The 25,184-nt window shown below is 38.6% G+C and overlaps 5 pseudogenes across 5 annotated transcripts in view; 1 reads left to right on the forward strand and 4 right to left on the reverse strand.

Moving 5' to 3' along the window:
* LOC100403415 (ATP-dependent RNA helicase DDX18 pseudogene) overlaps positions 1–25,184 on the reverse strand; it is a 365,505-nt pseudogene that overhangs the window by 318,391 nt on the left and 21,930 nt on the right. The gene's annotated exons all lie outside the window — the stretch shown is intronic.
* The window catches only part of LOC144581236 (biogenesis of lysosome-related organelles complex 1 subunit 5 pseudogene), a 340,887-nt pseudogene that overhangs the window by 293,773 nt on the left and 21,930 nt on the right, over positions 1–25,184 (reverse strand). The gene's annotated exons all lie outside the window — the stretch shown is intronic.
* The window catches only part of LOC100409123 (spindlin interactor and repressor of chromatin-binding protein-like), a 339,975-nt pseudogene that overhangs the window by 293,773 nt on the left and 21,018 nt on the right, over positions 1–25,184 (reverse strand). The gene's annotated exons all lie outside the window — the stretch shown is intronic.
* The window catches only part of LOC100411275 (E3 ubiquitin-protein ligase makorin-1-like), a 145,428-nt pseudogene that overhangs the window by 99,226 nt on the left and 21,018 nt on the right, over positions 1–25,184 (reverse strand). The window contains exon 3 of the transcript XR_616475.5: positions 1–25,184. This exon is cut by the window's left edge and continues 78,843 nt beyond it; it is cut by the window's right edge and continues 7,826 nt beyond it. The product of XR_616475.5 is annotated as an E3 ubiquitin-protein ligase makorin-1-like (transcript).
* LOC100412352 (ribosome biogenesis protein NSA2 homolog pseudogene) lies at positions 1,997–2,979 on the forward strand (annotated as a pseudogene). Its single transcript, XR_013531595.1, has one exon. The product of XR_013531595.1 is annotated as a ribosome biogenesis protein NSA2 homolog pseudogene (transcript).

The following is a 25,184-nucleotide window of genomic DNA, read 5'->3' on the forward strand; positions in this document are numbered from 1 at the left end:
CCCAAAGGACTTGGATCAATATTCTGAAGATGAAGTTCTTCCAAATAAGCAGCAGGTTGTCCACCATGAAAAAGTCTAATGCCAAATGAGTTCTTCTTCTACCGTCCTGCCCTCAGGACACGAGGGTACCATTTAGTTTGATATAAGGGAACATGAGTCATCCAATGCCTGAGTAAAAGGGAATATAACCCCTGATATTTAAGAATGCACTGGGGCCAGGGTAAAACAAAGTGACTTCTTGGACAGACTAACTTAATTCTATAGGCAATATGAAAATTAAGAGGTCATTGGTGATATGGAAAAAGGGTAAAGGTAAATAGGGGAAAACTACAAAGGGCTCCCTAAATCACTCGTGATCACCTGCTTAGTAAGTCATATACTTACTAAGTATATGCTTCTGCTAGGCAACTACTGGGAAATTTATCCATACTTCTCTTCCTTTAATATATGTTAGTATATCCTAAACAATTCAAAGCTTTCTTTGAACTATAAGATGCCATGAATTAAGCCTCCAAATTTAAATTGGAACTGGAAGGGATTCTGATCCTGTTAAAATTATTTTCTCTCCAATTACATTTATCTGTACAATGTACATTAATAATTAATTCGTTAGAGGATTAATGCCACTAATTAACTTGTTAGAGGATCCAGGAAACAATATCCGCAAGGCCCAGAGGAGACCATAATAAATAGGAATGCAGACATAAGACGTTCAGTTTTGGAACAGTAAAGAGTTTTCTTTAAAATCAAACAATTGCACAATACATTATAGTCTACAACTTACTCTGTAGTTCAAATAAAGAACACTTTCCCCTGTTACAGAAAGACAGCCCTCCTCCCAGCAACATTCCAGACTGGATAGATTGATTCCTCACCTGACATAACTCCAAAATCCTCATTGAACAAGACAGGAAGTCAAATTGAGGCTGAAGACCTGAAAGTATAGGGGACTAAACCTGCAAAGTAGTATTTGTAGCAAAATAGTTGACCTGATGGCAGGTTGGCTCCCAAGAATCTTTCTGTCCTGGTAGCCAGATAAAGTAATCAAAGGGTAATCCTCTACTTGGAAGCCAGAGCCAGTATAGTACTTAAGAACAAGTCTCATGTTAAAGGGCTTCTTCCATGGAGTGTGGTTAATGTGCAAAAACATAACTATAATAAGGTTGTTAGAACAAACTCACCATAACAGGAAATACCAGAGAGGTCAAGGGTATGTAGGAAAGTCCAAAGACGATGATGTAATACAAATAGAGCAATTAAGAGGTTACATTCTTGCATTATAAGAAATGAGGTTTCAAAGAGAAAATTTAGAATTTACTGGCTGGCCATTCTTGCCCAGTTCTGAACTTCTATTGGTTTGATGACCTCTTTGAAATGTATTAAAAACAATAGTAACATTAGTGTTGGTGAGATGAGTATATCAATTAGAAGAACCTATAGGTTTGGCTAACCCTAAAACAAGCCAACCTTAGGAAGAAATGTACTTTAAAAAGAAAAACAAAAAAGGACATTTCTTCCTAAGGTGGCTCTTAAAAAAAAAAAAAAAAGGCGGGGGGGGGGTTCTTGCTATGTCGCCCAGGCTGAAGTGTAATGGCTATTCACAGGCATGATCTCACTATTGATCATCATGGGAATTTTGACCTGTTCCATTTCCAACCTGAGCTGGTTCACCCCTCCTCAGGCAACCTGGTGGTCCCTTGTGGCAGGGAGGTCACCATATTGATGCCAATTGGCATAGCTCACTACAGCTCAGAACTCCTGGGCTCAAGCAATCCTCCCTCCTCAGCCTTTCAAGTAGCTAAGGCTACAAGCGCATGCCTCCAAGTCCAGCAAAAATAGCCTTTTTAGAAGTCATATCCAAATGAGGTTATTGTTCCTGTTAGGTTTGAAAAACATGTGGACACAATGGTCACATCCAGGTGTGTACTAGAGAGGCACTGCAGTTGAGAGACCTGAATATTAAGAGCATTTTTACACCCCAGGGGCTGCTAGTGGCGACTCTGCGGCCATCACCATGCCACAGAACGAATATATAGAATTACATCGTAAACGCTATGGATACCGTTTGGATTACCATGAGAAAAAGAGAAAGAAGGAAAGTTGAGAGGCTCATGAACGTTCAAAGAAGGCAAAGAAAATGGTCTGAAAGCTAAGCTTTACCATAAACAGCGCCACGCTGAGAAAATACAAATGAAAAAGACTATCAAGATGCATGAAAAGAGAAACACCAAACAAAAGAATGATGAGAAGACTCCACAGGGAGCAGTACCTGCCTATCTTCTGGACAGAGAAGGACAATCTTGAGCTAAAGTACTTTCCAATATGATTAAACAGAAACGAAAAGAGAAGGCGGGAAAATGGGAAGTCCCTCTGCCTAAAGTCCGTGCCCAGGGAGAAACAGAAGTATTAAAAGTTATTCGAACAGGAAAGAGAAAGAAGAAGGCATGGAAGAGGATGGTTACTAAAGTATGCTTTGTTGGAGATGGCTTTACAAGAAAACCACCTAAATATGAAAGATTCATAAGGCCAATGGGCTTGCGTTTCAAGAAAGCCCATGTGACACATCCTGAACTGAAAGCCACCTTTTGCCTACCAATACTTGGTGTAAAGAAGAATCCCTCATCCCCACTGTATACAACTTTGGGTGTTATTACCAAAGGTACTGTCATTGAGGTAAATGTGAGCGAACTGGGCCTTGTGACGCAAGGAGGCAAACTTATTTGGGGAAAGTATGCCCAGGTTACGAACAATCCTGAAAATGATGGAGAGGCACTGCAGTTAATCCTACCTACCTGTGCTATAAAATTTTCAGATTGTGTATCCATGGCTGATCTTCCTAGGAGCAGTCACCACTGGATATTGAAAAGGACCTATTTTTTACCTCCAACTGAAGCATCATTGATAAAGATAATGAGTCTTCATTATGTGATACTGGGGTCTATGTTACTGATAGTAGCTGCCCTCAAATACCCTATCTGAAGAAAATAAGGATTGTTATTAGAATTTACTTCCTAAGTTAAAAACTGAGCTATGCATACATAGAACAGTGTGTGACACTTAACAGTTAATGTGTGCTCAGTTAATGTTAACTACTGGGTTTTTGTTTTTTGTTTAGAAATGGACTCTCATTCTCATCCAGTCTGGAGTGCAGAGGCACAATCTCAGCTCACTGCAACTTCCACCTCCCGGGTTCAAGCGATTCTCATGCCTCAGCCTCCAGAGTAGCTGGAATTATATGCAAGCACCACTATACCTGGCTCATTTTTTTGTTTTTTGTTTTTTTCAGTAGAGACAGGGTTTCACCATGTTGGCCAGTCTGGTCTTGAACTCTCAACCTGAGGTGATCTGCCTGCCTCAGCCTCCCAAAGTGCTGGGATTACAGGCACAAGCCACCGTGCCTGGCCTGTTAACTATTGTTATCAAAAGACTACTATAAAAAAAGAATGCACTGCCTAGAATGGAACAAACAGGTAAGAGATAATTAAGAGGTTTGTTTTGTTTTGTTTTGTTTCTGAGACAGAGCCTTGCTCTGTCGCCCAGACTGGAGTGCAATAGTGCGACCTTGGCTCACTGCAACCTCCACCTCCTGGATTGAAGTGATTCTCCTGCCTCAGCCTCCTAAGTCACTGGGATTACAGGTGCCCGCCACCACACCCAGCTAATTTTGGTATTTTTAGTAGAGACGAGGTTTCACCATGTTGGCCAGGCTGGTCTTCAACTCCTGACCTCGTGACCCACCCGCCTCAGCCTTCCAAAGTGCTGGGATTACAGGTGTGAGCCACTGCACCCGGTAATTAAGATATATTTAAATGAGGCCAGACATGGTGGCTTACGCCTGTAATCCCCCAGCACTTTGGGAGGCTGAGGCAGGCGGATCACTTGACTTCAGGAGTTGGAGACCAGCCTGGCCAACATAGTGAAACCCTGTCTCTACTAAAAATACAAAGATTAGCCAGGAGTGGTGGTGCCTGCCTGTAGCCCCAACTACTCAGGAAGCTGAGGCAGGAGAATTGCTCAAACCCAGGAGAAAGAGGCTGCAGTGAGCCAAGATCACAACACTGCACTCCAGCCTGGGTGACAGCATGAAACCCTGTCTCAAAAATAAACAAATAAATATTTAAATGAGAAGTATCACAGTTGTTATTGATAGAAAAGTATTAGAAAAGCAGATTAAAAGCATAAAATAACCCTAGTCGTTAAAATCATCTAGTGAAACAGAAATGAACAGAGCCATGTCCTAACATACGGATGAAACTAGAAAACAAAGAATAGAAATGCAAAACAGGCACATGTGCATGTGCGCACACACGCGCACACACACACACACAAAATCAGGTTTCTAACAAGTTTAGTTTATAGTAAGAAGTTGTCAGAGAAATATGCACACAAAAATGTGTCCATAGTATGTTAAATGTATTATGTTCAAATTTAGTAAAAAACTAAGTCCTAATGTTTAAAAAGAAAAAAATTTAATTAAAAAACAAAAGGAAATGTTTTAAAACAATCATGGTCCAAATTAAAGGTTTCTATGAATTCACATCTAAAGACAAGAAAATGTTCTTGTTAAGAGCCACCTAAATATGTCATCAATATACATACACACTAGAAAGAAATATAGCAATAATCCAGTGGTTCTGCATATTCTTTAATTGTTCTATGCTTTTTTTTCAAATTTTTGAAAATGAATACCTATGGCCTTTAATAATTTTTTAATATAAAGTATACTGGAGGTAAATAAAATGATTCTTTATAACTGTAAGTTATAGATATGTATTTGAACTTATTCCTTCCTTTAAAAAATTGACTGAAGGCCCTCAGAGAATATGGGGGAATATCAAGGAATAAAAGAAAGCAACAGATGTTCAGGTAGTGGTCATCAATTTTACACAACACACTGACCTACATTAAAAAAGAATAGCTTAGGTTGGGCACATGGCTCATGCCTGTAATCCCAGCACTTTAGGAGGCTGACACGGGGGGATCATGAGGTCAGGAGTTCAAGACCAGCCTGGCCAACATAGTGATACTCCATCTCTACTAAAAATATAAAAATATTAGCCAGGTGTGGTGGTGGAAGCCTGTAATCCCAACTACTTGGGAGGCTGAGGCAAGGAGAATTGCTTGAACCTGGGAGGCGGGGGTTGCAATGAGCCGAGATCTTGCCACTTCACTCCAGCCCGCTAGACAGTGTGAGACCCCTCTAAAAAAAAAAGCTTAAAAAAATGTTTTTTAAAATCACATAAAACTTTTTTTTTTTTTTTTGAGACAGAGTTTCACTCTTGTTACCCAGGCTGGAGTACAATGGTGCGATCTCAGCTCATTGTAACCTGCGCCTCCTGGGTTCAAGCAATTCTCCGGCCTCAGCCTCCTGAGTAGCTGGGACTACAGGCGTGCGCTACCACACTCAGCTAATTTTTGCATTTTTAGTAGAGACAGGGTTTCACCATGTTGACCAGGATGGTCTCGATCTCTTGACCTCGTGATCCACCCACCTCGGCCTCCCAAAGTGCTGGGATTACAGGTGTGAGCCACCGCGTCCAGCCACATAAAACTATTTTAATGTAACTGTTTCACTTTAACCAAGGAGGAAAAGAATGAACAATGATGTCAATATATCATATCTAGAATAGAAAATATTTGTGTTAATTTTTGGATAGCCTATGATAATATCGTTACGGCTGCCTCATAATTCCAGTAAACTGAAGTTGTATCTTAATACTTCAGAGTCAACTTCAAGATTTTTATTGCAAAAGTTAGACAATTCTTGATTTTATGTTACCGTGACCAAGCTCATTAGCTTAATAAAATGTGTAAGCAATTAACAAAAGCATCACATGAATGTTCCAGAGCAGAATAATCCATTAGACAGCAGAAATGCAAAATGTGGTATTATAAGCAAATTGTGTATCTAAACAAATACATACTAATAGATGTGGTATATAAACAAAACATGGTACACAAACAAAATGAATGGACAAACAAAATGTGGCATATACATACAATGAAATATTATTTGGCTAGAAAAAAGAATAAAATTCTGACATACGCTATAACATGTATGAACCTTGAAGACATTGTGGCTAAGTGAAATATGCCAGACGCAAAAGGACAAATATTGTATGGTTCCACTTATATAAAATATTTGGAGCAGGCAAATTTAGAGACTGAAAGTAGATTAGAGGTTACCAAGGGCTATAAAGGAGAAGGAGACAAATGTAGTATACAAGACAAATGTACTAGACTAATACAAGATGTTAACAATAGGAGAAACTGGGTGTGGAACATATGGGAACTCTGTACTATGTAACTTTTTTGTAAATAAAAAACGTCTGAAACAAAACATTTATTTAAAAAAAAAAAAACAGGATTACGTCCATCCTCATAAAAATTTACTTTATAAACAGATTAACACACATTTTGAATTTTCTAAGTACTAAAAATTATACTTACTACAAATTCAGTAAATCAAACTGATCTAAGTTTATAACATCCTTGTAAAATCCCTGGTGCACAAGGACAATTTTGGAAAACCTGTTTTGTGGTATAGTGGTAAAATACAAGTTACATAGCCTTGTGTACTTGAAGAAAATTACTTAAGCAACTATAAAATGGTTAACACTGCAGTATAAACCAAAATATTTTTGAAAGAGCAATTTGAGAAGAACTTTAATAAGTCAGAACTATTCATACTTTTACCAACTTTTTCAAGGATGCCATCATATAGAAATCACAGAACTACATGTAAAAAAATACAAGGATAAGTTTTCACTGCACCATTTTTTGTGAAGGGACAATCTAAAGTCTTATTGATAAAGAAATGTTAAATTATGCTACTTAAAATATGATAGCCATGTACTTTCATTTCACCCTAACAGCCAAGTATTCTGATGCATAGTCCAGAGTCACATGTTAAACAATAAAATTGATGCTACTAAAAACATAAAATTGAATTGTGTATGAAAAGAGATCCTGTTAAAGCCATGCAAAGACCATGGCAAGGCAGACAACTCTCTATGAATATTACAGTCCTGACATACCCCCATAAAAATTACTTATGACTCAACCAAAAACACAAGCAGTATGCAGCAATGGGCATGCAACAAAGTACAGATCATGAATTATCAGAAATGTTTCTAATATAGCTCTGCTACTCTTACTATATTACATTCACTTATTAAAAAGCATCCTATATTAACTTTAGTAAGTAAATTTTCTGTTACAAAGTCCATATAGGAATTTATACCATGTGACATCTGGCAGAAATATATATATGTGTAATAGTAGCAAGGAAAATAAAAAACCTGGGTAGAATTAACACAAAATAGATTAATAAAAACATTCAAGATGGAGACTAATAAATTGCTGAAGTAGGGAAGACAAGAGTCATGAAAAGTCATTGACTCAAACATTGTTAAAACAGAACGAAGAAATTTAGAGTATATGGAACAGCATCACATAAATGAGTCTAAATGCAGACAAGCAGCAAGTAGACACAATAAATAGCAACATTTATAGTATTTCCACAATCAAAATAATTCTATGCTATCACAGGAAGACAGTCAATGATACCACCAACAAGTGAGTCTAGAAATGGACTCAAATAGGTGAGAATTTAGTATTTGATATACAGAACTTCAACTGAATGAGCAAGCCAGGCACAGGGGTATATATGCCTGCAATCTCAGGTACTTAGGAGGCTGAGTTGGAAGGATCGCTTGAGCCCAGGAGTACAAATCTAGCCTGGGCAATATGGCAAGACCCCGTCTCTTTAAAAAAAAAAAAAGTGAGCAAAATGTAGATTTTTTCAATAAATAGTATTGAGACAATAGCTAGTCATTTAAAATAAAATGTGAGATCATTATATGGCTACCAGCGTCAAAGTGAAATCCAAATTGATCAATAACTTAAAAAAACTAAATCATAAAAGTACTAAAAAGAAGCTACTCATGTGATATTCATTTCCTCTGACCTACTAAAAGCTATATTCAAAGATTTTCTAAAATTGAAACATTTTTGCATGGTTGGTATGAATACCATTTTCCCAATTGTGTATCGATCATGAATTTGCTCCTGGATTCTTGTTGCCAAATTTTTATTTAGGTTACCTGCTTACATATCACTATTAAAAATTCGTCTACAGATTTATTTTTCAGCTTTTATCAAGCTATTGTTCCTTCAATATGACAACTTCATAATAAGACCACTGTCTTTCATATGCAGAGACCATCTCTGGAAGGTTGCTTGTATCTGGTAAGGAGGAAGGAAGATTAAGCACTGGAAATCTAAAAGCAGAAAGACTTTTAACTAGAACAAATTTAGTACAAATTGAATTTTGTACTACTTACCATTTGCACATATTACTGTTTTTATTTAAACAACTTATAATCTCATCTCTACAAAAAATTTAAAAATTAGTGGAGTATGGTGGCCTGTGCTTGTAGTCCCAGCTACTCAGGAGGCTGAGGTAGAAGGATTGCAGTCACTTGAGGCCAGGAGGTAGAGGTTGCAGTCAGCCAAGATTATGCCACTGCACTCCAACCTGGGTGACAAAAGGAAACCCTGTCTCAAAAAAAAGCCAGGTATGGTGGCACGTGCTACTCAGGAGGCTGAGGTGAAAGGATTGATTGAGCCCAGGAGGTCGGGGTTGCAGTGAGTCCTGATCTCGCCACTGCACTCCAGCCTGGGCAACAGAGTGAGATTGCCTTAAAAAAAAAGAAAAAAAAAGAGAGAGAGAGAGTGAGAGAAAGAAAAAAAAATGCCGCTGTATTGCAACTTAAAAATTATTAAAATGGTAAATTTTATGCTATATATATTTTACTACATGTACCAAAAAAGGAAAAACAAATCACCTGGATCTTCCAAACATTATATATAGAAAATTTTTGTTCTCACTCTGGATATACCTGCCCCATTCTCCTAGCACCTACAGGTAACTGCTATTATATCTCAGTGCTATGTGTTTAAAAAATATAAGTAAACATGTATGTTTCGACCATTTTCTTCCACAGAAGAAAACTCATTGTATGTATTATCTTTATTCACCTTTTTTCACTTAATATTGCCTTGAAATTTTATATTACTGCATAGACTGCCGCTTCATTCATTTCTACAGCATTCTAGTATTCCATTATGAGAATCTACCAGTTTATCCAGACCCTTATTGATGACCCCCAGATCGTTTCCAACCTTTTTCTATTACAAAATATTCTTCAATGTTACATATGCAACTTGTTTCACTTTTTCAGATATGTAGGATAATTCTTAGAAGAGGAATCGCTAGATGAAATAAAGGTGACTGTAATTTTTTTTCTCCCTTACCCTGAGGAAGGCCGCCTCTACTCAGCTAGCAGCAGGAAACCACCTGCCTTGGGGCTCAAAAGGAGGAGTGGGTGGGTTGGCTCAAACCTCTGTTCCCAGCTCTTTTGAAACTCCAGATCTCTGGCTTTGCCTTAAGCAAAGGTACTGTGACAGCTGCTGAGTTCCCTCCTCCTTTCCAGAAACTGAGTGAGGACATGGGGAAAAGCCACCCTGGAACATATGCAAATGCTGCCTCAAGCCCAACAAGCCACAGGGCCAGGACAGGCTAACTACAGCCCCACAGCCGCCACCCACCAGAACCCAGGGGAGATTCCCCAGGGCAACTATAACTTTGATAAGTATCTCCAAAGTGTCCTTCATAAGTATTATATTATTTTGCATTCCAGCATTCTGTAAGTGTCAGTTTTCCCACAGTCCTGCCAACAAAGTTCTCAAATATTAACTTTCTGTAGTTTTTCATGTTTCTCCTATAAATGAATTAAGCAATCTTTTATATGTTAAAGTGCCCTTGGTTTTCCTGGGAATTATCTGTTCATAACCATTGCTCATTTTTAACTACGGTCTTTTGATGCAAATAGTTTCCAGTTTCTCATTTCTCTTTTGACTTCATTTAGAGCATTTTCACACAAAATATTTTGTGTTTAAAAATATTAATATATTAAAAATATTTCATTTTTTATGTAGATGCATTTATGAATCTTATTTTATGGCTCTGATGTTTGAAGACAGAAAGATAAAGATGTGTTTACAATTTAGTGAGCAAAGGATGGTTTCATTGACAAATGGAATACATACTTAAGTAATTAGGACAGAGAAGAATAAACCCTTTTCACTTAAATATCAGATTAAGAATTAAAAGACTTTGGAAGAATATACAAAAATATACACAAATATACTGATTTGGTCTAATAGTTCATAATTCCTTTATGAAAATAAATCAGAAGTCAAATATTTATTAAATATATTAAACCCAATTAAATTGTATGTCATGACATTTATCAATCTTTTGTTTTAGGAATTCTTTTGATATTAGAAATAAGAAAAGGAGCCGGGCGTGGTGGCTCACACCTGTAATCCCAGCACTTTGGGAGGCCGAGGCGGGTTGACGGCGAGGTCAAGTAATCGAGACCATCCTGGTCAACATGGTGAAACCCTCCCTGTCTCTACTAAAAATACAAAAAATTAGCAGGGCAAGGTGGCCCGTGCCTGTAATCCCAGCTACTCATGAGGCTGAGGCAGGAGAATTGCCTGAACCCAGGAGGTGGAGGTTGCAGTGAGCTGAGATCGCTGCCATTGCACTCCAGCCTGGGTAACAAGAGTGAAACTCCATCTCAAAAAAAAAAAATAAAGAAAGAAGAAAATGATTGACATACTTAGTATCCTTAATATTTTAAGTACTCTTTCCAATTTTTTTTTCTTTTTTCAGTTCAGCTTTGAGCTTTGATAAGCACTCTTTAAAGAGAAATATTTTAATGTTTTCGAAGTGCTTTCCATAGTAATAAGCCTGTCTTCCCTTGACTCCTCAGCCCAGCTGACTAGCATAGCTAGGAAAGAGCCCATCAGGCTGAATGTCAATAAGAACTCAAGCTCATGGCTGTAATCACAGTGCTTTGGGAAGCTGAGGTGGGAGGATCACTTGAGGCCCATAGGTCAAGACCAATCTGGGCAACATAGTCAGACCCTATTTTCTAACAACAAAAAAATTAGCAGGGGGTGGTGGGAGGCTTAGGCAGGAAGATCACTTGAACCCAGGAGTTCAAGGTTGCAATGAGCTATGATCACACCACCACAATGCAGCCTGTGCAACAGCCTGTACAACCCTGTCTCCAAAAAGGGAACCCAAGTTTTCAATATGCATAGCCACATATAAACTAGAACTTAAGTTCTAAACATTCATGTAGAAGCAGAAACTCTGAGTAAGTGGATGCTCTAGGGTAGAGAAGGGCATAGAAAGTCAAACAAGAGAGCAAAACAACCTGAGGCAAGATGACAACAAAGCAAAAAATGCAGCAAACATGGATGCACATACAAAAACATAGTTTCTCCAGATGCCTAGATTTCCTAATAGCTTTCTAGTTCCCTTTACTTAGAGGCATAGCTATATACCATAGTTCCTTTGGTGGGTTTCCAGTAAAACCTCTATCTCCCTTATTGTTCACAATCCCTTGTAGCCTTGCAATTTATAGCCCCTTCATTTGATCTGGCATTTGTGTTCTTCACAACAAAAACCTTACTAAAACCAGAGGCAAAATACAAAAATGTAACTGTCATTTAAGGAAGAATAAATCTAGTCTTTGTCACCTGTTCCTAGTACAGAGCTTCAGAGAGGCTTGGAATTTCCTGATTGATGGGAGTGTCTTTGTTATTCGTAAAGAGCCCCTTTGGACTATACCTGAGTTTACACTTAGGGGTGACTCAAGGTAGGGCTTCACATAGTTTCAAAGGATGGCCTGGCCATGACAGAAAGACCAAACATATGATTAGAGGGTTGGAAGTTTCAGCCACACCCCCAGATGTTCAGAAAGCAAAGAGGAGCTCAAGAAGGAAGTTAATCACATGGCCAATAAAACTCTGGACACTCGAAGCTCAAGGAGCTTCCTGGTGGGTGAACATTTTGTGTGCCTGGTAGTTAGTGTCAGAATTGAAATGAATTGCAGGATACCCAGTAGGTGTCAATTGGTGTCATAACAGTATCTATCACTCATTATTTACCTACCAACTAATAAAATTATTAACTTTTTTCCAGCAAAGTAGTACATTTTCATTAAGAAAAAAGGATAACCAACATGAACATTTTGGTGGCTACACTTCAACATTTTTAACTCTACTAGGAGAATGCATCAAAGAGGTTACAAAACTTACCTCAATTTTCAATATGGAGGAAAATGCTATTACCTGTATCAAATTATGCCCAGATACCACAGCCAATCTGTGTTTTTAAATCTTGTCAAATGAAGATAACTATTATTTTAAACAAACTTCCTGTATTCTAATTACACTGATGTGAAACCACACAATAAAAATTTAATATTCCCATGCACTTCTTGAACGCCAATTTCCAAATAAACTGTGGGGAAGGAATGACACCCAAATTTTTAAATTAACACAGTTCTTTCATTTAACTATATGCATAGTATGAGAGCAAGAGGAAGCAAACAAAAACAGCCAATATAGTAAAGATTTTGTTTAAATCCTGTTATGCTCTTTAACATAACCTAAAGGACTCCCAGTATTTTTTAGCATGCCCCAAATATAACAAGAATCATGTATTTAAACTCATTCTTATTAAATCGGCCCACTTCTGCCATTAAGCAGTTTGCATGTGATCAGTTACAGAAGGGTCCAATATTTATCTATTTTACACATTCAACTTATGTGCACAGGCCTGAGACTAGTATCCTTAGGAAGACCTGTTGCCAAGGTTGACGTTTTACTAGATTGTTTGTGCAAATAAAAGTAAGTCATGTTGAATACCTGCTTTCCTTCCGGGCATCTGGAATTTTGGTACATGCAAAGCAGAAAATGCCTACAGGACCAAACTACAATAAAACTCTGGGAGCCAAGACTCTAATGGGCTTCCCCTGGAGGGCATGTTGAAGCACTGGGACTCCTCTGACCTTGAAACTTGGAAGAAAAAGTAGCTTATTTTCTTTTGCACAAGGGTATGACCTTTTTACTGACCCTTAATGTATTGTAAGATCAACCCAGCTCTTTTAGCAACCATATTGGGCAGGCCCAGGGAAAAGAGTTCCCCAAAATTATTAACTTTCAAGGAAATCATGAGGGTCCCCTTATTTGGAGCCCCTTCAAGGACCTTAGGCAAGTAAAGGGAAACTGAGGCTGGTTTTCTGACAACCCTGATAGGTATATAGAAGCTTTCCAAAATGTAACTCAAGTATTTGACCTCATATGGAGGGATGTTATGTTGCTGCTAAGTCAAACCCTCACTGCAGAGCCAGTATCTCTTAACAACCCGATTGAAACTCCTTTCTATGGCGTTTTTCCTTCTTTTGTGGTTCAAAATGGCTTCTATCTCTTTTCTAATGTTCTAACCTGGGAAAAGTTAATCTTTCAAATCTTAAAATGGTTGGTGTAGAGTTGAGCTAGGGGAAAGGAAACACAGAAGCCTGATATGCCAGCAAAACGGTAAACATTTCTTACCAGTTGGGATTTTGGCTTCTCTCTCCCTCTGCAAACCAGTAAAAGGGATAATAAGGATCACTGTTTATGTTCTCTGTAAATGTATAATTAATGAAAAAGGATTTGTAAGCTTGGTCTTAAGCTGTAGACAATCTTGTATGCTTTGCATGTCTTTCTGTATGGTTCTGTCAAAGAAAGGGTATTGTGGGTTAGGATGCAGGCCCAGGACCCCAGTAGCCTGCTGTTCAAGCCAGCCCAGCAAAGTGTTTGGTGGCAAACTTGGCTACAGGCCTCCATCTTGTTTCATGTCTTTGGGAACATAATCTGTAACCCCACGGCAATACTTTGTCTCTGCCATTTTACAGTGGTGGCTGTCTTCTTGTACTAAATCATATAAGCCAGTTTGTCAATCTGGGTGGTGCCAGCTGATCCATCAAGGGCAGGGTTACAAAATATATCTTAAGCACTGATCCTGAGAGCAGTTTAGGGAGGGTTAAAATCTTGTAGCCTCCGGCTACATGGCTCCTGGGCTGGGTTTCTAATCCTGGGGCTAGTTTCTTGGTCTGGTTCCCAGGCAAGAGGGAAGTATATCTTGGGAAGTATATCATCTTTGTTTGAGACTATAGACTATAAACCAGGCTCCTCCCAAAGTTGGTTCTGCCTATGCCCAGCAATGGGCAAGAACAGCTTGGGGCTAGAAACAAAATGGAGCTGCTTGGGTCGGATCTCTTTCATTGTCTCAGTGACAGTTTTGCAATGACAGTTTCAAAAGCTGCCTATCACTCCTTTTAAAAATACCTTGTACACTTCTTGTTAAGTCATAACCTAATTTAGGCTCTGGCTTCACCTGTAAGGAAAATTTCTGTAAGGTTTAAAAGCCAAAAATCTTAACTTCTTGGTGTGGCTAAAGTCAAGCAACAAGGGATTTAAAAGGATTTTCTTACAGAGTACTTAATTAAAAGTAGATATTCAAGTTATAGGTATATTTAAAAGGCCTGGTGCTGCGGTGGCTCACGCCTGTAATCCCAGCACTTTGGGAGGCCGAGGCGGGTGGATCACGAGGTCAAGAGATCGAGACCATCCTGATCAACATGGTGAAACCCCATCTCTACTAAAAATACAAAAAATTAGCTGGGCATGGTGGTGTGCACCTGTAGTCCCAGCTACTCGGGAGGTTGAGGACTGAGAATTGCCTGAACCCAGGAGGCGGAGGTTGCGGTGAGCCGAGATCGCACCATTGCACTCCAGCCTGGGTAACAAGAGCCAAACTCTGTCTCAGAAGAAAAAAAGGCCTTTATGTTTTTCTCTTCTCAAATCTTGTTTTTTCTGGAAAAAGCCTCTTTTCTTCTCAGTTGACTGAACTATATTTCTCCACTTTTTTGTCTTACCACTCTTAATGCATGCATAAAAGGCCCTAAAATAACTTCTGGTAGTATGGGACTCCTGAGGAAAACCAGAGGAGGTGCAACCAACACTGTTTTGGGGAAAAAACCTCTGTTTTCCTTATGAAACCCTGGCAATTAAAAGGAGATAGATCCCTCTCAAAATCAAAGGCTCTGTTCTGTTTTGCATTGTTTTCTGACAGTTTTGAGTTTTGGGGGTATCAGAAATTACTTTGCATTATGAGAGAGCTTTAGTGTGTAATAACTAGGTAGAAAATACACTGTAAGGGATGGCTAATAGTAGTTATAAATCAGAGAAGCATGCTGTTGGCCACCTGGAAGATAAGGAAACATCCACACCCACCACTGGGAGATGAGACTCCCATTAGGGATGCACTGATTATAAAATAAGTCAATTGGCTTTGGGTTGCCTTGCAATGAAATGCATGGTTGAAGAACTACACCATCTTCTCCCATAGCATCTACATGGTCTTTTCATAAATTAAACATTAAAATAAAAGCATAGCAAGGAGGTCTAAAGGCACTAATCTGCCCTTTAGTAAAAGGGTTATAAAAGATTTGTAAAGATTTCACCTCACGGTCAAATTGGTTAGGATTAGATGGAATAATCTATAAGGTTTCATGTAAATGAATTGGGGTTAACATTAATAAACTAATACAAGGGTAAAATTTTGCTTGGAACAAAATTTTCATGTCATAGTAAAGGCTTATGAAATGTTTTTGCCTTTTGAGTCATCATTTTGGCAGAATAATTTATGGCCATCTAGAAATTGTCCTTCCCGATGCCTGGCTTTTGGGATGGTTCAGAGGGAATGTAAAACATTCAGGAAAGAGGTAAACAGGATCATTTGACATTTTTAATCACATGAAATTGCCAAAATGATGTCCAATCTTAAGTTATATTTTGGCCAATAATACTAATATATGTTCCAAAATTGTATGGGATTTCTAAAATTCTAATGTCTAAGTATATGCTATCAATCTTAATTAAGGGTAAAGTTATTATAAACCATGAAGATAAATAAACTTCTTTGTCAGCCATATTTTTAACCATTAGCTATCCTGGAAACTTATCATTCACAGATAATTGTTGCCTTGCTTTGTTCCTTCTCAAAAGACAGTTTATAATCAAGCTATATTAAGGACTTTAACAGGTATTCTCAAACATAGGTTTTTAATAGCTTTAAAGATTATGACGTTGAAATAAAGAACATATGGGACTCAGAAAGAACTGACATGTTGACAAAGATCAAACAAGACAAAAGTTAAGTAAGTGGACCACACTCAGAAAAGTAAAGCAACCTTTTTAACTTTTGCTTGGAATATTGCTGATCCTTGTTTTAATTTTTAGAATCAAGGAAAGTTATTTTAAACTATTTATGGCTTTTAATAATTGAGAAAGATATTCCCCTGTGAACAAAATTTGGAGCATGTTTATTTTTCTCTGCCTGGTTCCTCTAGAATTTGGAAACTATCTGTGAATACTCTTAACTTATGGCAATATAGTTGTTTGCATCAGTGCAGTAAGACTCCATTTTTCTTTGTCAACAGAACACAATTAGGAAAACTGGTTATGGTTATTTTATCAAGGCTTTGACTGAAAAGGTGTGTTTCCCTTTAAGGAATCAAGCTTCACATGCAAAGCCAATAAAAGCCCCTTGGGGAGAACTGGCCTCATACCTTGTCTCCACAGTCCCCACACAGGGTTCCTAACCTGTGGTTGGTTAAAAAAAAAATAAAATGTCACTTTCTAACAGGCCTGGAAGCTCCGAGTTTACCTTGGGACCTCAAGAGGAGAGGATCACCCAATTCACATGTATTAGAGGATACAAACCCATGGCTCGGCTAGGCTTTAAAAGTCTTATCTGAAATTCCTTGTGGAACAGAGTTTCATCGAAGCCAATCCAAAAGGCCTATGCTACACTTTATGCAAATAATAAGGCCAAGTATAAGTTCATTCATAATTAGTTTTTACTAAAAATGAGGACTAGAGTGAAAAATTTTGCTCCAAAGCTTATCATACATTTGTCATTAAATCCTAGTCTCATTAATTGTTTTTATGCTTTTTGCCTACATTTTCGACTAATCCTGCTTATTCTTGTGAATCAAGTGATATTCTGTAGCTTAGAAAAATTAAAAAAGGGATGGGTAATGTAAAAATGTGAATCAACATGCTAGTTCTGGGCAATTATCTTGCAAATTCTGCCAGGTAACGAAAGTGAACAAGGTGCCCATAACCCAGAGGTTTCTTTGTTTGGGAAAATAAAACCAAGGAACTTCATAGACCCCCAAAGGGGAATTCTTATCTTGGCAAGTAAAATTTTAGATGGAAATTACCTACCACACCACACTTGTGGGAACTGCTGTCCTCACTCTATTTGCAATAGGGTTATACATGGTAGCACCTTCTAACATTGGACAGAGAGTTTTCACTTGGAACATATACAAGCTATCAATATTTTTGTTAGGCTCTTTTCCATGGGTACAAACTATGTTTCAGAGTCCTGAGAGTATTCGCTGCACCTTCTATGACTAAAATTACATTTGGTAAGGAAACAGTCAACTGTAAAAAGATAAATTATAAGGACATTCATTATATCTGACATATAAGAAAGTAAATAATCTTCAATGTGTCCTTTTATTAATTTACTAAAAGAAACAAACCCATCAATGTAACCAGAATACTTGTTTCCACATAAAGAGTACATTCTTTTCCTACAGCCAAATTAGAATCATAAAATTGCTTGATTAAGCAGAAAATCAAAATAGGTGGCATCATTAGAAAAAATATAAGCTCAATAATATCAAAGAAATCTGGTATTTAAAAGTCAACACAAAGGCCAGGCACGGTGGCTCATGCCTGGGCCACCAGCACTTTGGGAGGCCAAGACAGGTAGATCACTTGAGGCTAGGAGTTTGAGACCAGCCTGGCCAACATGACGAAACCTCATCTCTATTGCAAAATACAAAAATCAGCTGGGTATGGTGGCACATGCCTGTAATCCCAGCTACTCGGGAGGCTGAGGCATGAGAATAGCTTGAACCTGAGAGGCAGGGGTTGCAGTGAGCCGAGACTGCGCCCCTACACTCCAGCCTGGGTGACATATCGAGACTCTGTCTCAAAAAAATAAAAATCAGTAAAAATCTATACACCAAAAGTTTCATAGAATTTTCAGTTGAGTGACAAGATTATAGTTTATCTTGATTATATTTCTTTATGCGTTATCTAAATTGTTTCTAAGGATCTCTTTTGTTTTGTTTTGTTTTGAGACAGGATCTTGCTCTGTCACCCAAGTTAGAGTGCAGCGAAGCGATCATAGCTCATTGCAATCTTTACCTCCTAGGCTCAGCAATAATCCTGCCTCCGCCTCCTGGGCTTGTGAATGAAATTGGCAGGTAAATTTCTAAAATGGTCTCATGACATTACTTCCGACTATAGCATCTGGCTGAAACTTCGTTCCTAATGTTGCTGCTTCAGTAAGAGTTGGAAGAGTATAAACAGAAGCATCTTTAGAAATGTATATATAAGATGAGGGGCATATGGGCTTAGTGTCCAAGATGTAGAAATGTAATAGGAACACATCTGAACCAAGTGGTGGCCATACTCACATTCCCTTCGAACGTAAACTGTCCCACCCACAGTTCCGGAGAACATAGTTCTGGGAAGCAGTCCTAGACAGCAATGATTTTTAGAATATGATCTGCCTTGTAGTCCAAAGCAGAAAGTACTAGATGTGGGGGACACTTCCCAGGTACTACTATGTATCATCACAAAACTCAGAAAGTAACTACCCAAGCAAGGCAGAGTTAAGCCACTGAAATTCTTACACTAAGGAATAAAGTCTGTGAAATGCAAAATAAATAGAATTTGTGAAATGCAAAAAAGTTGGAAAACATGAAATAAATCCCCTTGGGCACTATGTCATACACTGGGGCAACAAGCAACATTTAATTATGAATAGTTGAAAATTTATGGGGAAGCAGAATGCAAACTTAGTAAAGGCTGAGTCAACAATAAGGAAGGCACTGAATAGACACACAGAGAAATTAAATGTTAAAGGTGGTTATACTAGGATGGAAGACACAAATCCTTGCTGCTGACATTCCCAGATCTGTCTTGAAATAAAACTTCCAAACTTGGGAAACTGAATTAAAATTTTTCTTTAATTTTTAAATTAACTCTACTCAAATACAGAATTCTCCTTACTTGAATTCTTGTGAGATCTCTGTCGATCTTAGAGGCTGAACAAGGCCAGCCTTGGGTGGTCCCAATTGCTTGGCTGGCCCAAGCAATTGGCCCAAGAGATGTTCATTTCTTAACAATACAAGAGCCTACAGAAATTGCTAAAGGGATTTCAGCCACAACTGAAGTTCACCAAGAATGAGTTTTCTGGAAGTAAAGTGTCACAGTAGGGAGTAAGGAAATAAGAATCCCCATCAAACATAAGAGAATAGAATGATAATAGTCCCTATTAGACCATGACAATGCTGCAAATTAGGCATTTAAAGCTATCAAAGATGATGCTGTGAGGGACCTGGCAATTTTTGTAACAGACCAACTTTAAATGTTTTGTAAATGGCCAGGCAGAAAATATTTTAGGATTTGTAGGCCACATGGTCTCTGTCCCAATTACTCCGCTCTGCTACTGGAGCATAATAAATAAGCAGCCACACACAAACACCCATAAGAGTGAGTGTGAGGCCGGCGCAGTGGCTCACGCCTGTAATCCCAGCACTTTGGGAGGCTGAGGCAGGTGGGTCACCTGAGGTCAGGAGTTCAAGACCAGCCTGACCAACATGAAGAAACCCTGGTCTCTACTAAAAATACAAAATTAGTCAGATGTGGTGGTGCATGCCTGTGATCCCAGCTACTTGGGAGGCTGAGACAGGAGAATCACTGGAATTCGGGAGGTGGAGGTTGTGGTGAGTTGAGATCACACCGCTGCACTCCATCCTGGCAACAAGAGCGAAACTCCATCTCAAAAAACAAACAAAAAAAAGAATGAGTGTGACTGTTCCAAAAAAATTTTATTTATGGACACTGACACTTTAATTTCTTATAATTTTCACGTTATTAGGTATGATTCTGATTTTTTCAACAATTAAAAAATGTAAACAATTATTTTTGCTCACAGACTGTATAAAAATAAGTGGTTGGCCAGATCTGGCTGTTGGGCCAGTATGCTGGATGAACTCTGATATACAGAATTGGGAGGCTGCATCAAAGATGGTCCTTTGCCTTATTTTTCTCTGAAGATGCTGTGTTTTAATATGCTTAAGGATATTCTGATGTCCCTGGTGATACTCTGTGTAAACTGCCTGCTTAGTGAAATACTGTTGCTCTATTTTTCGTACCATCTTAACTACTTAAGTATATACAGTTCAGTAGTATTAAGTATATTCACATTTTTGTGCAACCAATCTCCAGAACTTTTTCATCTTTCAAAACTGAAACTCTATACTCATTAAACAATGCCCCTTTCCCCCTCCCCCAGGCTCCTGGCAACCACTCTGGCACCCCCTGGCAACTACTTTCTGTTTCTATTAATTTGGCTCATGCTTCAGGCTACCAGATACCATCATTCTGGGACACAAGAACTAGACAGCAATTTGTGTTACTATCTAGAGTGGCAGAGGTGAATACATTAGGGATTCTATACGTGAAAATTATAGTATGTTAAGGGGCTCTAGGTTAAAAATATTATGTAAATAGCCAGGTGTGGTGGCTCACACCTGTAATCCCAGCACTTTGGGAGGCCAAGGCAGCGGATCACCTGAGGTCAGAAGTTCAAGACCAGCCTAGCCAATATGGGGAAACCCCATCTCTATAAAAATACAAAAATTAGCCAGGCATGATGGCAGGTGTCTGTTATCGTAGCTACTTGGGAGGCTGAGGCGAGAGAATCGCTTGAACCCAGGAAGCAGAGGTTGTAGTGAGCCACGATCACGCCACTGCACTCCAGCCTTGAGAACAGAGCAAGAGTACGTTTAAAAAAAAAAAGTAAATATTTAATATATAAATATTAAGAAATATCTGGCTGCCACATAATAAAATACACCTGTCACAGCAGTCACGGTGTCTGCCAACACACCCTCAGCCTCTTCTAAGAAAAACAGAATTGCACAAAATGCTTACTCAATACATAGCCATAGAAAATAATGTTTAAAATTTTTAGTACAGATGAGGTCTTTTAAAAAATGGAACCACTGTCAACAGTAGAGCTTTGGAATAATGACTCTTACCAGATGGTGCATTTCATAGGAAGTGCTGTGAACATTAGTAGGGATATGTTCAGTTGCCATAATGACTAGATTCAGGTCACCACTGACACTTAGTGGAAAGCAGTCAGGGATATAAGATATTCTACAATGTAGCAGCCAGTCCCTCAAAGCAAAAAACTGAAATATACCGGCACTTTGTGAGGGTGAGGCAGGCGGATCACCTGAGGTCAAGAGTTCAATACCAGCCTGGCCAACATGGTGAAATCTCATCTTTACTAAAAATACAAAAATTAGCCAGGAGTGGAAATGAGCACCTGTAATCCCAGCTACTCAGGAAGCTGAGGCAAAAAAAAAAAAAAAAAAAAAAAAAATCGCTTGAACCCAGGAGGTAGAGGTTGCAATGAGCCAAGATTATGCCACTGCACTCCAGGCTGGGCAATGGAGCTAGACTCCGTCTCAAAACAAACAAAAAAACCAGAATAGGTGCATTGGCTTAAGGTTTCATTACTGTGCCAAATTACAAATCTAGTTGAAAAACTGAGTCTAATACCAGTTACTACATACTGTTAAACTGACAAGTTCAGTTACAAATAAGACACACTTGTTCAGGGAAGGTAGAAAGCTGATGAGGTTCTCAAAAGCTTCCTTGAATCCCTTACTACGCTGAGGTGATTGGCCACCCAAATTCTCCAGTTAGATTCCTGTGAAATACCAGATTGCCAAACTGTCATATGTATAGCTTCACAACCTCTTCCTCTTACTTGACTTAGCCTAAGCAAGTTTCTATTGCTTGGAAACAAACTCCAAACATAATTTTTTGTTTTTCTGGAGACAGGCTCTCACTCTGTTGCTCAGGCTTCAGTGCAGTGGTGCTATCATGGCTCACTGCAACCTCCACCTCCCGAGCTCAAGCTATACTCCTACTTCAGCCTGGGACTACAGACACCAGCCACCATGCCCAGCTAATGCGTTTTAAAATTTTTAGTACAGATGAGGTCTTGCTATGTTGCCCAGGCTGGTCTCAAACTCCTCGGCTCAAGTGATCCACCCACCTTGACCTCTTGAAGTGCTAAGATAATAGGTATGAGCCACCACACCTGGCCTGGTTACTTTTAAATGGCAGTAAGAACAGGGTTGGACAGCAAGGGCAAATCACATATGTGGCACATTCAGAACTGGTTGTGAGTTTCCAGTAGAAAGCACTGAGAATATCATCCATAGGGCAAAATGGAATACTAATAATCCTCATCTGCCTTTGCCTTTGTACTGGAAACCAGATCTTACTTAAGCCCACCAAAGGCAAGGTTTGGGCCTGCCACAGCTGATTTGAAAAAGACAAAGGAATGTAAGTCACCTGTTCAAAATGCCTTAAGTGGCTACTCAGGTAATATACAAAAGTAAGACCAAGCTAGTTAGTATACAATATGGTAAACCAGAGAGAAGAAGGCCCTTCTTTAAAATGAGCCTACCACTGCTTGGCCTCAATGTGAATTTAGACCCCATCTTCTGATATTTCAGGAGAAAATAAAAATCCAGATTTTTATCTAAAATCTTTTCAATTTTTAAACATTCACTTGATTTTAGAGAAATACTGTGTACGCAAAAAAGAACTGTCTACAGGAACAATCTGGTCCAGAGGATATCAGGTTGCTCAAAATGTCTTATAAAGTTGTTTAAGCCATAGTAAGAAATATTATACAATTATACTGGACCAAAGATACATACATACATACATACAAATATATAGCTGGGACAAAAATTTCACAAAACAATAGTCATCCCTCGGTATCCATGAAAGATTGGTTCCAGGAATCCCTACAGATTCTAAAATCCATGGATATGCACATCCCTTATATAAAATGGTATATTTACATAAAACCTATATATATCTTCCCATCCCTTTAAATCTCTAGGTTATTTATAATAACTAATACAATATAAACACCATACAGTTATACTGTATTTTTATAAATTTGTATTATTGCACTTTTTTCCCCAATATTTTTTATCTGCGGTGGTAGAACCCAAAGATATGGAACCTGTGGATACAGAACACCTCCTGGTGATGCCTGATGATGCCCTTTGCCAGATGAAGGCTAGTATTTTCTTTGCCAGATGAAGGTTGATATTTTCTTATTTCCTTATCTGTATTCTATGTAAATCTATTCTTTCCTAATATACTTCATTTTAATATACACAATTGCATTCAAAACTGTGGCCCAGTTTTAAACACTGTGCAAGGGAAACTGCCAAGCCCCTGGCTGAGTTGAAGAGGTAATGGTACATACCCATGTTTCATACCAGGATAAGCCAAAACTATGAAGAAATAGAAGCTATGAGATCATAAAATCGTTTTATGATTTATCATAAATCATAAAAGCATTTATAAACATATTCTGTCTGCCTGAAACATTTTAAAACATTTGAAGCTGCCCACCTCAACCCGATTGATTCCAGGATCCCCCACAGATATTCAAGACCTTTAAATAAAATGCTCTAGTAATTGCATACAACCTATATACATCCTCTCATATACTTTAAATCATCTCTAGATTTAATAAAAAAGCCTGAAGCGAATCAGGCTTTTTGTAGACAGCTGGTAATCTTAAGCAGACATTTCCACTGGGCAACAATCAGCAGGAGTCAAGTACTAAAGTCTTCCCCTTTGAAGGAAATATGTCCCAATTAAACATGTCAAATACTCCCTACTATCCTCCTAGAAGCGTCAGTTGCCCTTTACAATCCCATTTGCACTCTTGTTTATATTTTAAAGAAATTGCTCTTCTAATGTCTCTATCAAAGATGATTGAACAAAAGATCACCTCTCTCACACACAAAAGTCAATGTTTCAAGAAAAGAAGAAAACACCAGAACCATCTTATACATTTACGGCATCTGGATCCTACAGGCATTCGCAATTGCAGTCCTTGAAACAAAGGAGAGAGAAGTGGAACAGTCAGTTGTTAATGGATACATTTAAGCTACAAGAAACAAGCAAAGTAAAAGCAGCAAAACAGGGTAATGGTAATCATCATATTAATGACAGGACACAAAACTGAAGATCCACAAACTATTGCTGCTAGTATATAAATATCTAACTAAACTGGGATACAACAGGCCTAGTAAATTTGTCTTTTCAGGAACTGGAATTGAGCTATCAAAAGTCATCACAGTTAGCAAAGGAAACTGAAGCTGAAAGGATACACAGCAAGCTAACACAATGCAGAGGTGAAATCAAGAGGATCATAAGCAAGCAAAACTTATGAGGAAGATGAAGCCATGAGTAAGCAGAATGTATAAATATGCTAAAAATCTGAGATGGAGGACCAAGCACAGTGGCTCATGCCTGTAATCCCAGCACTTTGGGAGGCTGAGCGGGTCGACTGATGTCAGGAGATGGAGATCAGCCTGGCCAACTTGGTGAAACCCCGTCTCTACTAAAAATACAAAAATTAGCTAGGCATGGTGGCAGATGCCTGTAATCCCAGCTACTCGGTAGGCTGAGCAGGAGAATCACTTGAACCCAGGAGGCCACAGTGAGCTGAGATCTCACCACTGCACTCCAGCCTGGGTGACAGAGCAAGACTCCATCTCAAAAAAAAAAAAAAGAAAAAAAATAAAGTGGATGGGTGAGCCAATACTTAAAAGCAGAAATTATAAGACACAAAAGATAAGCAGAGACAAAGTAGCAAGTTACATAGATGGCGCAACGCTAACAGAAAGATGTACAAACTCTGGCTGCTGAGTTTCCTAAGCTTCTCTGAATCCAGTTCCCATCCCTAACAGGCATAATCATATTAAGGTCCCCCTTGGTAACCACAGCAGGATTGGTTCCAGAATCCCCCACAGATATTCAAGTCTTTTATATAAAATGCTCTAGTAAATGCATACAACCTATACACATCCAGATCACCTGTATGTGAAACTACATGTGATCCAAGTCACCATTATTCCCCCACAGGTAGCCTGCAAATAACCTGTCATTATGTGAGATCAAAAGAGAATTTGTTTCTAGCAATCACAAGTGCCTAACCAATAGCAAGAAGCAGAACAGCCCCGCTGGGAGGAATGCAGTTTAGGAAACTGGCGACGAACCTGAAG

This window comes from Callithrix jacchus, chromosome X (assembly GCF_049354715.1).
Source record: "Callithrix jacchus isolate 240 chromosome X, calJac240_pri, whole genome shotgun sequence".
NCBI lineage: Eukaryota > Metazoa > Chordata > Mammalia > Primates > Cebidae > Callithrix > Callithrix jacchus.